Source organism: Scyliorhinus canicula, chromosome 16, assembly GCF_902713615.1.
Source record: "Scyliorhinus canicula chromosome 16, sScyCan1.1, whole genome shotgun sequence".
Taxonomy (NCBI): domain Eukaryota; kingdom Metazoa; phylum Chordata; class Chondrichthyes; order Carcharhiniformes; family Scyliorhinidae; genus Scyliorhinus; species Scyliorhinus canicula.
The window spans coordinates 72581601-72594674 of NC_052161.1; positions in this window are offsets into that span (position 1 = coordinate 72581601).

Below are 13074 nucleotides of genomic sequence, written 5' to 3' on the forward strand. Positions count from 1 at the left end.
CTGCTGTAGCAATTTACACCTCCAGGTCCCTCTCCTCTAGCCCACTGTGCCCACTGGATTGCATATATGCACAGCCTGGAAGGTACAGTGCAGGCCTTGTTTTAGCTATTCTTTCATGGGATGTGGGTGTTGGTGATAAGGCCAGTATTTGTTGCCCATCCGTAATTGCCCTTGAACTGTGTGGCTTGCTTGGCTATTTCACAGGGACAGTTAAGAGTCAACCATACTGCTGTACGTCTGGAGTCAAATGTAGGCCAGACCAGGTAAATATGGCAGATTTCCTCCCCTAAAGGACATTAGTGAACCAGATGGATTTTTACATCAATTGATGATAGATTCATAATTTCCATGACTGGGACACGGGGCAGGATTTTCCGGCCCTGACACGGGCAGACATCGGCGCTGCCAAGGCAGGAAAATTTGGAGAGCCATTGTTTTTTTTATAAAATGGTTCTCCAAACTTTCCTGTCCGCAGCGATGCCTGCCGGTGTCGACCGGAAAATCCTAACCTAGGTCTTCAATTCCAGATATTTTAAATTAGGAACTGATTTTAAATTTCAGTCGCAGTTGTGGTGGGATTTAAACCCATGTGCGCAGACCACAAGCCTTTCGATTACTAGTCCAATGATGTTACCACTCCGCCACCATCTTAAATACCCCATCCGGGATTTTACGATTCTACCAACAAGTGGTCAGTTGGGGGCGGGGAAAATTTGGAAAGCCGTTAAGAGTCAACAGCTCTCCAAATTTTACCATCCCACCCGCAACCATGTCCACTGCTGGTGGGATGGGAAAATCCCGCCCCTCGTGTGCATGGACACACAACAGAATTTAAATGTACGAAGCGATGGTCACAGGACAGTGACATTTTGAAGAGAATATTGCTCCAGTCCGATGTTTTGGTTCCTTACTTGTCCCTTCACAACTCCATTCTTCTCTTGTACCATCGACCCTTTTTGTCATTTGATCTCCTGTGCTGCCACCTGGACCACTACAGATTTCCCCCCTGACTTCTTTCCCAGTCACCATCTTCGCCACCCTTACCACCTCCCATTGCCACCTATTCCTGGTTATGTACTTGGTTAAAACCTGTGCCATCTCTAACTTTTCCCAGTTTGACATAATGTCATAGCCCTGAGTCTGTTTTCTTCTCTCTCCACAGGTGCTTTCAGACCTGCTGAATATTTCCAGCATTTTTGTTTCTTAATTTAGACTTCCAGCATGTGTGGTAATTTGTTTTTATTCCATGTCGGTTCCCAACAGATTTTCTTATATAACCCAGAGTGCACAGCAAGATGGGTGCCAACATATCACAACCGAGCAGCGAGAATAAGTGGTGGAAAGTTATCTGAAGTATTCTATAACTGCCCAGGGTCAGGAAGAAATGGATAAACGGTCTGGGCAGGTCTTGATAGGGTAGATGTTGCAAGGATGATTCCATTTGTCGGTGAGTCTAGATCAAGGGGCGGGATTTTCCGGTCTCCAAGGCCAAAATCGCGTTCGGCTATCGGCTGGAGAATCCCCATTGGAGCCGATATTGGGGGCGGCCCCACTCTGCCCCCTCCAAAACATGCTGTATGGACGGCGTTAGGGCGTAACCTGAGGCCCACCCCCCAATGTTCCACCCCCGATGGGCAGAGTTCCTGATGGCGTGGGTCACTCATGCTATTTCTTTCCGGGACCCGGCGTGGTGGCTGCGGACTAAGTCCACAGTCGGGTGGGAGGGGGGTGGGCGGAGCCGATCCGCGGGGGGGGGGGGGGGCTTTGGCAGGGCCTGGGATCACTGGTGGGGTGTGGTCCGGGGTGGCAAGCCTGGCCAAAGGGGGTCACTATTTGGCAGGCCGGGCCCATGCACGGCCGGTGACATGTTGCACGGCGTGGCCGCTGCAGGCCGCCGGTGTGCGCATGCACGGTCACAGACCCGGAAATTCTCCAGCCGTATCGGCAGCTAGAACCGGGGGCTCTACCCTGCATGCCTGCTAGCCCCCCACCAGATGGAGGATTCTGTGGAATTTTCTTTCCCAGGAAGCAGTGGAGGCTTGAATATATTCAAGGCCTTGTGGGAAATATCTTTGAGTGATGAGGACGTCAAGGGTTTTGGGGAGAGGCAAGAGGGTGGAGTTGAGACAACAACCAAATCAGGCATAAACTAACTCAACGACAAAGCTGGCTCGAAGGGCTGAATGGCCTAATCCTGTTCCTAAATCCTGTGTTCCTGTGAGTTGGGTAACCGGAGACAAGAGAACATTTTGGGGGTCAGGGGCTGGATGAAGCAGATTACTGGGAGAGAGTGGCAAAAGTGGGTCGGAGAGAAATATGAAGGCCGAGGTCAGAGAGAAGGTGAGGATCAACCCAGGATGGGATGGGAAATAGGATTTGGGAATGTTGGCGCCTAGATATGGAAAGTACTTGTGGGTGAATGAGAGGAGATAACAGCAAGGGGTTTAGAGTAAGAGAGCACTACTTGAGGGTAAATGACTACTGAAGGCTGAAGCCAAAGGGCTCAAAATATTTGGGGTTGTAGGGATCTGCCAGGATAGGACAGGAACTTTGGTGTACAACAAACATAAGTGTCTGTGTGTTGAAGGAGGAGTCTCTCCTTGTAGAGAATAATAATAATAATAATAATAATCGCTTATTGTCACAAGTAGGCTTCATAAGTGGGGGGGCAACAAAATGAGTTTGCTGCAAATGAGTTATCGATTTCCCCACTGCTCCAAAAAGCTTAGCTTAACGAACAAAATTAAGTGTATATTACATGGGAATTAATAATCACTGTTAAAGGGCACCATACTTTCAATCTGTACCCTCCTTCCAATCATCCAACTTCTACATTTTTATTACCATTGCAGGATTCTCAGAATACAACCTGCGGCTGATTATTAAAAAAGCGACTGCAGTTTCAGAATTTATTCAGAATTTCACAAGACGATTTCCACGGATCTTAACATTTTCAACTATGTTATCTAGACCCTGGTGCAATAAGAATGAACTGTGAGAGATAGGTCTGACATGTTTATCCAATGGCATTATTTAGAAAATGTCCTTAGAATGCAACACATTTACAAGGCATTAACTGACTCAATGTTCGCTGTCTGAGGCCTTTCAGCCACAGTACACCGAGGGGCTAGAAACTATGTAGACCCCCTCAAATGTAAGCCCGACACATGAATATATATGATAAATATCAAGAGCATTGAAACGTTTATCGAGGTACCTCAGAGGGGAACATGCTGGATGGAGGCAAGCTGAAATTTATTGTATTATCTGTCATTTTCAAGTCAAAATGATTTGTAATGTACTTTCAGAAATTATATGAATAAGGTATATTTTTGGGGGGAAAATAACTGACTGCAAAATCTAATTTGCTGTTGCGGTGATAGGACTTAATATTTTCTGAGTGCTTCACAGGTCTTTTAATTGAAGCCTTTTTCTAAATATTTTTTTTTACATTTGTCCAATCAATATTTAATCAAAGAAATAAACAAGAGGGGACTGTTTAGGAATGTTCCGTGCCTGTAAGTTTTCAAATAGTGTAAAGGAAGCATGAAAACATTTGTCATTCATTTTCTTAATGGTTTTCATTTCAATAGCCCAAGCATTTCTTTTGTTTAGGGGTCTGTTATGTTTTTTTTGCGTCTCTTAGTCACTTTATTTTCCTTTTCTTCTTCTGCTAATTCAACATTTCCCGTGTCAGTTCCTTCCTGTATCTTGTGTTTTTGATGTGGTGAGGGGGAATGTGTTATAGATTTACTCTAGTGAATAATCTACTCGGCCAATCGCAGTCGACGACCGCTGTGGTGTGGGGCTCTGATTGGTTTATTTTCCTGATTGACGGTCGGCTAAACATTTGCCTGATTTCGTGCTCAGCTTTTGGTTGGGTGAGAGTAACTTCCTGTGCTATAATTAAAATATACAGTAATGTGTACAAGATGTATGAGATACCCTAGCAAGGAACAACATGTGCAGTGGTTTCTGAAAATAAACTCAACGCTATCAGATTTCTCATTCCACAGAAAAGTGGTACATCATGGGTTGTTTGCTTTGTTGTAAACCCATCACCTCTTTCTTTCTCTTCCTCTCTCTTTCTCTCATTCTCTCTCTTTCAGGATTCTTGCCTCCCCTGCCTCCCCCCCCCCCCCCCCCCCACATTGTTTAATGGATCTGTTTTACCCCTGATAAAATTGAAAATAACACAGGGCCTGTTAGCAGAATTAAACTGTAATGTGGCTGTGATGTTTGATGGTGGTGTTGTTTCCCCATGCACCAGTGCGTGAAAGGCAGAACAATCAGCGAAAAGCGACTGGGCGGATTCTCCGCTGGCTGACGCTAATCACGAAATGCAATTGGGTGGAGAATAGGTTCCGACGCTAAAATCGTGGCGGGGGTATGGAAAGTGTCCAAACATTGCCAGAATGTGCTGACAGTTGTGCTGCTGGCTGAGGCACTTCCGCCACAGCCGGGGGGAGTAACGGGGAGAGGCCGGGAGGTGAGTTGTGGGGTTGGGGTGGACGGACGTGGAACACCATTGCTGCAGTTTGAAAGTCAGCCATGCAGCTGCACATGCCACTGACAACTCACTGTGAACTTCGGGCCATGGGTCCTATAGGTGTTCTCCCAGGCCATCCCCCCAGGTGCCCTCTGGCCACAGCCAACCCATCAGCTGTATGGGCGTACTCCTGCACAACCAGTGCCATCTTGTTGGCTGGGATGAGTGTGTGTGCGGATTGTAATGTGCATATGTGTCTGCAGCTTGTCAGCCTCCCGTGTGTCAATCACAGATCCGGTGGATCCCACACCGGTTTTCATTGGAATTGATGGTGTTCCACATGGCACCGGTGCTAGCCCTGCCGCAGTTGCTGAATAGATCCAGTTTTGCTGTCATGAAAGTCTCTGAATTCTGCCACTGCGTCAACACTTAGCGCGCGATTCTCCGCAAATGCGGCGAGTCGTAAAGGCTGCCGTGAAACTGGCCGTGTTTCACGGCAGCCTCCGCGCCCCCTCACGGGACCCGATTCTCCCCCCCCCCCCGGGCGGGGCTAGCAGCGGGGACCCGTGAACCACGGCATCACGGCCGTAGTGACCGTCGCTAAGTCCGCGCGCCAAGCGTCACGCCGGCTGACGCGCACAATGACGTCAGCCGCGCATGCGCGGATTGGACGGCTCCAACCCGCGCATGCGCGGGGCCGTCATCCCCCTTGGCCGCCCCACGGACTGATCCTGTGGGGCGGCGGAAGGAGAAAGAGTGCGTCCGTTACGGACGCACTGCCCGCGATCGGTGCCCACCGATCGCAGGTCCATGCCCCCCTTGGCACGGCCGTGGTACTGCCGTGCCAATCGGGGCCCTGGATGCCCAGAACGGGCATGTTGCGGCCATTTTTACGACGGCAGCAAGCAGGTGTGTTTGCTGCCGTAAAAACGGCCGTAAAGGCCTGGGAACTCGGCCCATCAACCTGGGGAGAATCGCTGTTCGCCGTAAAAAACGGCGAGCAGCGATTCGTGTCATGGGGCGGCCGTGGGGGGGGGGGAGAAGAGCGGGAGGGCGTGAAAAATGTCAGGGACGCCCTCCCGCTATTCTCTGACCCGTCGTGGGCAGCGGAGAATCGCGCCCTTAGTTTAGAAACAGAGAATTCGGCCCACTATCCTTCTGATGAAAGTATGGGATCCTTTTATGATTGTCAGTCATATCTACAATAATGCTTTGAATATGCATTGCCAAGATGCTCGGGTATGGTGGGCTAATGGTTATAGCACTAGGGTTAGCAATCTCAGATTGTAAACTCTTAAAATCATAGAATAGTACAGAATACAAGGATGGCATTCAGCCCATCCAGTTTATTTGATTAATCCCACTCTCCTGCTCTTTCCCTTCATCACTCCTAAGTTCTTAGCTAATTCCCTAAATATTGTCTAAGGCACCAGGAAGACTTGAAAGGCGTCAGTCGTGACCAATGTCCATTGCCCCTTTTCAAGGATGGAACCAGTGTAGCTCTGCCGATAGCCTAAAAGAGGATAGGCAAGAGGGGGCAAGGAGTGAGGACAAGGTGACAGGGAGAGGGTAAGAGGAAGAATGGGTAGGAGGGAGAAGGGGAACACAGAGAAGGGTAGACATAGAATTAAAAAGGAGAGGAGGGGACATGAGGGGTGAAAATTGGAAGCAGGGATATGGATGTGGGAAACAAGTAGATTGGGCCTATTATTATTGCACCTCAACCATCATCTCCTTAATCAGATTGAGCAAACAAGGGCAAGAAAGCACAAAACATCAGCTACGGTAGCAGTGTTGGCCCGCATGAGGAGCTGTGTAAGTCGCACAGCTGTTACTGGACAGAGCTGAGAAACAGAAGGGCAAAAGCATTACACCAACACACACAAGGGCATGTGGTTCAAACGTTACCGCACCCTTACCACTGGTCTCCCTTGCCCACGTCCACCATGAGAAAAACATAGAGAAAGAATGACGTGCAACGGGTATCAAAGGTTTGGGAGGAGCAGATGATTTTGGTCAAATGGGGCAGGATCTCGCCCCCACGTCTCCCGAAATCTCCGGGACCAGAGATTCAGCAGGGGCGGGAATCGCGCCGCGCCTATCGGCGCCCCCCCCCCCCCCCCGGCGATTCTCCGGCCCGTGATGGGCTGAAGTCCCGCCGCTGTCATGACGGTCCCGCCGGCGGGAATCAAACCACCTACCTTACCGGCGGGACCAGGCGGCGCGGGTGGGCTCCTGGGTCCTGGGGGGGCGCGGGGAAATCTGGTCCCGGGGTCTGCCCCCACGGTGGCCTGGCCCACGATCGGGGCCAACCGATTGGCGGGCGGGCCTGTGCCGTGGGGGCACTCTTTTCCTTCCGCGTTCGCCATAGTCTTCACGATGGCGGACGCGGAAGTGACCCCCTCCCCTGCGCATGGGCGGGGATGACGTCAGCAGCCGCTGACGCACCGGCGCATGCCCGGACTACCGCCGGCCGGCGAAGTCCCTTCGGCCCCAGCTGGTGTGGTGTCAATGGCTATTCCCGCCAGCCGGCGGGGCGCCAACCACTCCGATGCGGGCCTAGCCCCTCAAGGTTAGGGCTTGGCCCCTAAAGGTGCGGAGAAGTCCGCACCTTTGGGGCGGTCCGACGCCAGAGTGTTTCACGCCACTCCATTCCGTCTGGACCCCCCACTCCGCCGGGTAGGGGAGAATCCTGGCCATGGTTCCTTAAGTTCTCCACTGCTAGGGTTTTTCCCCACCTCATATCTGGAACGTCTACATATTAATTGATCAAGATTGATTGTTACGATTAAAGGAAAGAGCAATTATTTTTCCAGCACCTTTCACAACTTCAGGAAATCTCCAAATGCTTCACAGCCAATGAGCTACTTCTGACTGTGGATGACAAATGGGTTCTATTCTGACCTTTCCAGGAATGGAAATGCTTGCTTGACCAAGGTGTTCCTGGGTCAGTATACCAGGAGTTCTAGCCCATTGCTGTAGTTAATATTGAATGTAGGAAATGCTGAGTCAACAACTCCAATATGGCTGCATTGTGCAATGACAGAGGACAAACTTGATGAAACTTTGCCTTTTGTCCTGGAGTCAGACTGATGCCACCCTTCCTACTGACAGACCCTTGAGCACAGTTGAAGTCCAGGAAGTCTTGTTCCCCACCCAGGAATGTTTCCTTGCTCTGAATCTCGAAAATCCCAGGGAAATCAAATCTCTCCAGGTTTTTGGGGAGTTGTGTTTGCCAGTGTCTCTCAGTGTTCAGATCCTCAGACAGGAGAAAGGAAAAATGGGCTGTATTGGGCCTGAGGGCCACAGGAGATGTGTTGAACACCATCAACATATTTCTCTAAAGCCGACATTGCAGTGACACAATGTATTTCCCCATATTTATGAAATAATCTTCTGGATCTTTGGCACTGCCTGTTTTGCTATCTTGTTGCTCAAAGTTTGACATAAACTTGATGTTCTGTTCACTCAGTTCTTGTTCAATATCCTGCACAATGACTGAAAACAATAAGATTGCCTCTGTTACCTTCTCCTCCCTTTCATCTCCTCAATGTTTTGTTCTCTACAAAAGGTGAAGTCACACGGGATCAGAGGAGAACTGGCAAGTTGGATACAGAACTGGCTTGGGCACAGAAGACAGAGGGTAGCAGTAGAAGGCTGATTTACTGAATAGAAGGCTGTGACTAGCAGGGTTCCACAGGGATCAGTTCTGTGGCCTTTGTTGTTCGTGGTGTACATAAATTATTTGGAAGAAAATGTAACTGGTCTGATTAGTAAGTTCGCAGACGACACAAAAATTGGTGGAGTTGCAGATAGTGAAGAGGATTGTCAGAGGATACAGCAGGATATAAACTGGTTGGAGTCTTGGGTGGAGAAATGGCAGATAGAGTTTAATCCAGACAAGTGTGAGGTAATGCACTTTGGAAGGTCCGATGCATGTAGGAATTACACAATAAATGGTAGAACACTTGCGAGCATTGACAGGCGGAGAGATCTGCACCTGAATGCCCACTGATCACTGAAAGTGGCAATGCATACGGATGAGGTGGTCAAGAAGACATACGGCATGCTGGTCTTCATCGGTCGGCGAATTGAATATAAAAATTGGCAAGTTATGTTGCAGCTGCACAGGAACTTAGTTAGGCCTCATTTTGGAATATTGTGTACAATTCTGGTCATCACACTACCAGAAGGATGTGGATGCTTTGGAGAGGGTGCAGAAGCAGTTTACTAGGATGTTGCCTGGTATGAAGGGCATTAGCTATGAGGGGAGAGATTAGTTAAACTCGGTCTGTTCTCACTGGAACGACAGAGGTTGAGAGGCGGTCTGATAGAGATCTACAAGATTATGAGCGGCATGGACAGAGTGGATAGTCAGATGCACTTTCCTAGGGTAGGAGAGTCAAGTACTAGGGGGACATAGATTTAAAGTGCATGGGGGAAAGTTTAGAACAGATGAGCGAGGCAATTTTTTAATGCAGATGGTGGTCAATATATGGAACGCTCTGCCTGGAGAGGTGGTGGGAGCAGGTACGATAGCAGCATTTAAGGGGCAACTATATGAATAGGGTGGGAATGGAAGGATACGGACTTTAGTTTAGGCAGGTACCATGGTCGGCACGGGCTTGGAGGGCAGAAGGGCCTGTTCCTGTGCTGTATTATTCTTTGTTCGTTCTCCAGCTTCAGACTTCCAAAATAAATCTCTCTCCTCAAGGTGAAACTGGTGAAGATTTTAAAAATCAACTTTAATCTCTTTCTTTGAATGTGGGCCAAGATTTGCTCATAATCGCTCTTTCCAAAGTCACATTCCTTTTTCTTGTCCCAGACTTGTTTCAGTAAGGTCTGCTGTTCTGCCTCTGGAGGTACGTATAGTTCATCGAGTAAATGCTGACATTGGGAAGAATCTTTCCCTCAAAGCCCCCATTGTGTGGAAAACAGTCACAAACCTGTGATTTTACCTGAATTTGGCCAATTCGTGGGCAGAGGAAGGGCTCGCAGCCGAATGAAGGGCAGCAGACTGGGTCTCACATTTGGAGGGCAAAGGAGGTCCTCAGCACTGAAGAAGCAACAGCCAATCTTACCGGTAAGTTTTTTAAAATATATTTTTCCATGGTATGTGGATATCGCTGGCTGGGCCCAGCATTTGTTGCCCATCCCTAATTGCCATGAACTGAGTGGCTTGCTTGGCCATTTCAGAGGCAGTTAAGAGCCAACCACATTGCTGTGGATCCGGAGTGATTTGTAGGCCGGACATGTTAAAGATGGTAGACTTCCTTCCCTAAACCACATTAGTGAACCAGATGGGGTTTTATAAGAATTGGTGATTGTATCATGGTTACCATCACATATAAGTTCAAATTTTATTAACCAAATTCACTGACTGATATAGTGGGATTTGAATCTTTAACCCCGGACGATTAGTCTAGGCCTCTGGATTACGAAGTTTGTGACATTACCACTACACAACCATCTCCCCAGCTAATTTAATGGAGAGGATGGTGCCATTTTGATGTGCCCTCACTCCAATTTTCTAAAATTTGGGGGGGGAAAAAGGTAGCCTTTGCCAGACAGCTGTACTATCCTTAGTTGCTGTGGGGACCTGGGGTCGATAGGAACATTCCAGTCAGCCTCCATTAATATGCCTTAATTGGTCCTTAAGTGGGTCAACTGATTGTGGGAGGGTAGCCTTACTGTCCCCCCAATCCACCTCCTGATAATTGGCCACATTGAGGGGAACACGTTATAACTGGCAGGCAGGCTGGAGGCATGAAATTCTGTGTCCGACCACCTCTCTTCTCACTCCAGAACAGTCTATTGAAATTATTGACCATGAATGTTGCTGGACTGTTGTGAAAATCCAAATGGCTCTCTAATTCCCTTCAGCAAAAGAATCTGCCAACCTTCTATTATAAGGTCTGCTAATGGGCAGCAGGGTAGCATGGTGGTTAGCATAAATGCTTCACAGCTCCAGGGTCCCAGGTTCAATTCCCGGCTGGGTCACTGTCTGTGTGGAGTCTGCACGTCCTCCCCCTATGTGCGTGGGTTTCCTCCGGGTGCTCCGGTTTCCTCCCACAGTCCAAAGATGTGCGGGTTAGGTGGATTGGCCATGCTAAATTGCCCGTAGTGTCCTAATAAAAGTAAGGTTAAGGGGGGGTTGTTGGGTTACGGGTATGGGGTGGATACGTGGGTTTGAGTAGGGTGATCATGGCTCGGCACAACATCGAGGGCCGAAGGGCCTGTTCTGTGCTGTACTGTTCTATGTTCTATGTTCCTTTGACTCCAACCTCAAGCAATGTGTTTAATGCTTAATGCCTTCCGAGTGACAAGGAAAAGGCAATAACTATCCAGACTCTAAGATTTCATAACGGGAGGATATTAAAACAAGGATAGGATCCTATCTCACTGTCTTTCTTCAGGACTGAATTTTAGGTTTATCGTTCACCTGAAATGATGGGCGCAATTCTCCGGAAAGATTTCTAAGTTTGGTAGCGAGTGGGAACTGCCACGAGCAGTCAGAGGTCTGCTGGATCCCAGGACCCAGCTGGGTCACAGTCTGATGCTGAGCCTGTGGAAGAGGCATATCCGGGGCAGATGGAGATGATAGGGAGTGGTCAGGACATTCAGAGGGAGATCTCAGTGACACTCCAGCAGATCCATAGCCGATTGGAGGAGTACCAAAGGCTACGAATGCAGGAGATGTCACTGGCAATGCGTGGCATCGAGGCCAACACTGCTAGGGTGACGACCGCAGTGGAAAGCCTGGTGCACGACGTCAGCAACATTAATTAATGTGTCCAAAGTGTTGGGAGGTCAGTGATGACCATGGGTGAGGGTCTCAGCAGACTGTCCGACTCACTGGGAGATGTAACCCAGTGCCAGGTGAACCCCAAAACCCTATGGACACCGAGTGGGAGGAGGCTGAGTGCCAATCCGGGCCTGACCCATGGAGTGGGGATAGTGGCCAAACGCTCCCCCCGCGTTCCACCGTCTGATGAGGCCACATCTCACAGTAAGCACCTGGAACAGAGTAGCATGGGCGTGCATGTACCGCTGACAAATGCGCCGGGGCCCTCCGGCCCCAGAGCCCCACAGAGGACGCCCGTCAGGTGCATCGAAAGCCACAGACGAGGTAAGCAGCTAGCTGCGTCCACCTCAGATGTGCTTGGGTCAGACCTCGACGTAGCGGTAAAGCGAGGAAGGCAAAGCACATCGAGGATCATTGAGGGTACCAGGGGAGGGAGGATGGGGGAGTAGGTAGGGGATGAGAGAGGGTTTGGGGGAGGGGGCAGCACCATCGGGAGAGTGAGAATTGTAAAACACAATAAACACCCTTGACCACAACCAGTATGATGCCTTTATCACTTTCTTCCGCAATGTGGGCCTATTTCTCCAGGCATCTCCCCCTCCCCGTGGCACTCACCCACCCTCCGGCCATGGACATGTCCCTGGAGCTGTGTCCCATCCCTGGGTGATCGGATATTGGCTGCTGCATGTGTGGTGTTGCCTCAGGGCATCAAGGTTTGATTGGGTTGCTAGGCAATGACTCCCACATGCTGCATGGTCCCCCCCCCCCCCCCCCCCCCCCATGGGAATCCACTTGGATTGTGTGAATTGCTCACTTTAAAAAAAAGAATTATTGGTATTTTCAAGTTATACACAGTGACACTTTATGTTTAATATTTACAGCACATGTGGTTCTTATATACATATTGATACTGTCTGTCTTGGTGTGTCTTTCTCCTCCCTTTCCCTTCTCCCCACCTCCACCACTCCGGCCTCTCCTTGGTATCCCCCTTTTTTGTTCAGGGTGTACTGGCCCTTGGCTCCTATTCTACCATTCCTCCCCACCCTTCCCTTTATGTTTTCTGTTGCCGGCCTAATGGGTTTGGAGAGGAGGGCCTTGCGCCTCCTTCCCCGCCCCCATGCTTCCCCCTGGAGTTCCCCTGAGTTCCCTCCTCTCCCCCCCCCCTCCCCCCCCCCCCCCCCACCCCAGAGTTGTGTGTCCCTGTCTGTCTTCTCCCATCTCTCATTATTTTCCCGACTCGCTGTTGGCTTCGAAGAAGTCTTGGAACAGGCCGATGAATTGCCCCCATGCTTTGAGGAAGCCTTCCTCTGACCCTCTGATCTTCTCCAGGTGGAGACATTCCGATAGGTCTGTCAGCCAGTCTGCAGCTGTGGGTGGTGTTGCTGATCGCCAGCCGAGCAGGATTCTCCGGCATGCGATTAGTGAAGTGAAAGCTAGGACGTTGGCTCTCTTCCCCATGTGTAGCTCTAGTTATTCAGATACTCCGAAGATTGCAACTCCTGGGTGCCACTCCACCTTCACCCCCACAACCTTGGACATTGCCTCGGAGAAGGCTGTCCAGATCCCTGCAAGTTTGGGACAGGCCAAAAACATGTTGGTGTGGTAACCACGATTGCCAATTTCCTATTAGCAATAGCCTTCAGCCACATTGCCAGAGACCTCAGCGGTCGGTGGGAGTGTGGTAGTATGATTAGGCGTATAACGGTACCTGGAAGTGAGCTGCTATTGGTGTAGAGGATTCGCTGCCCATTGGCCCGGGTAAGTCATGTGCCTCTCAGCC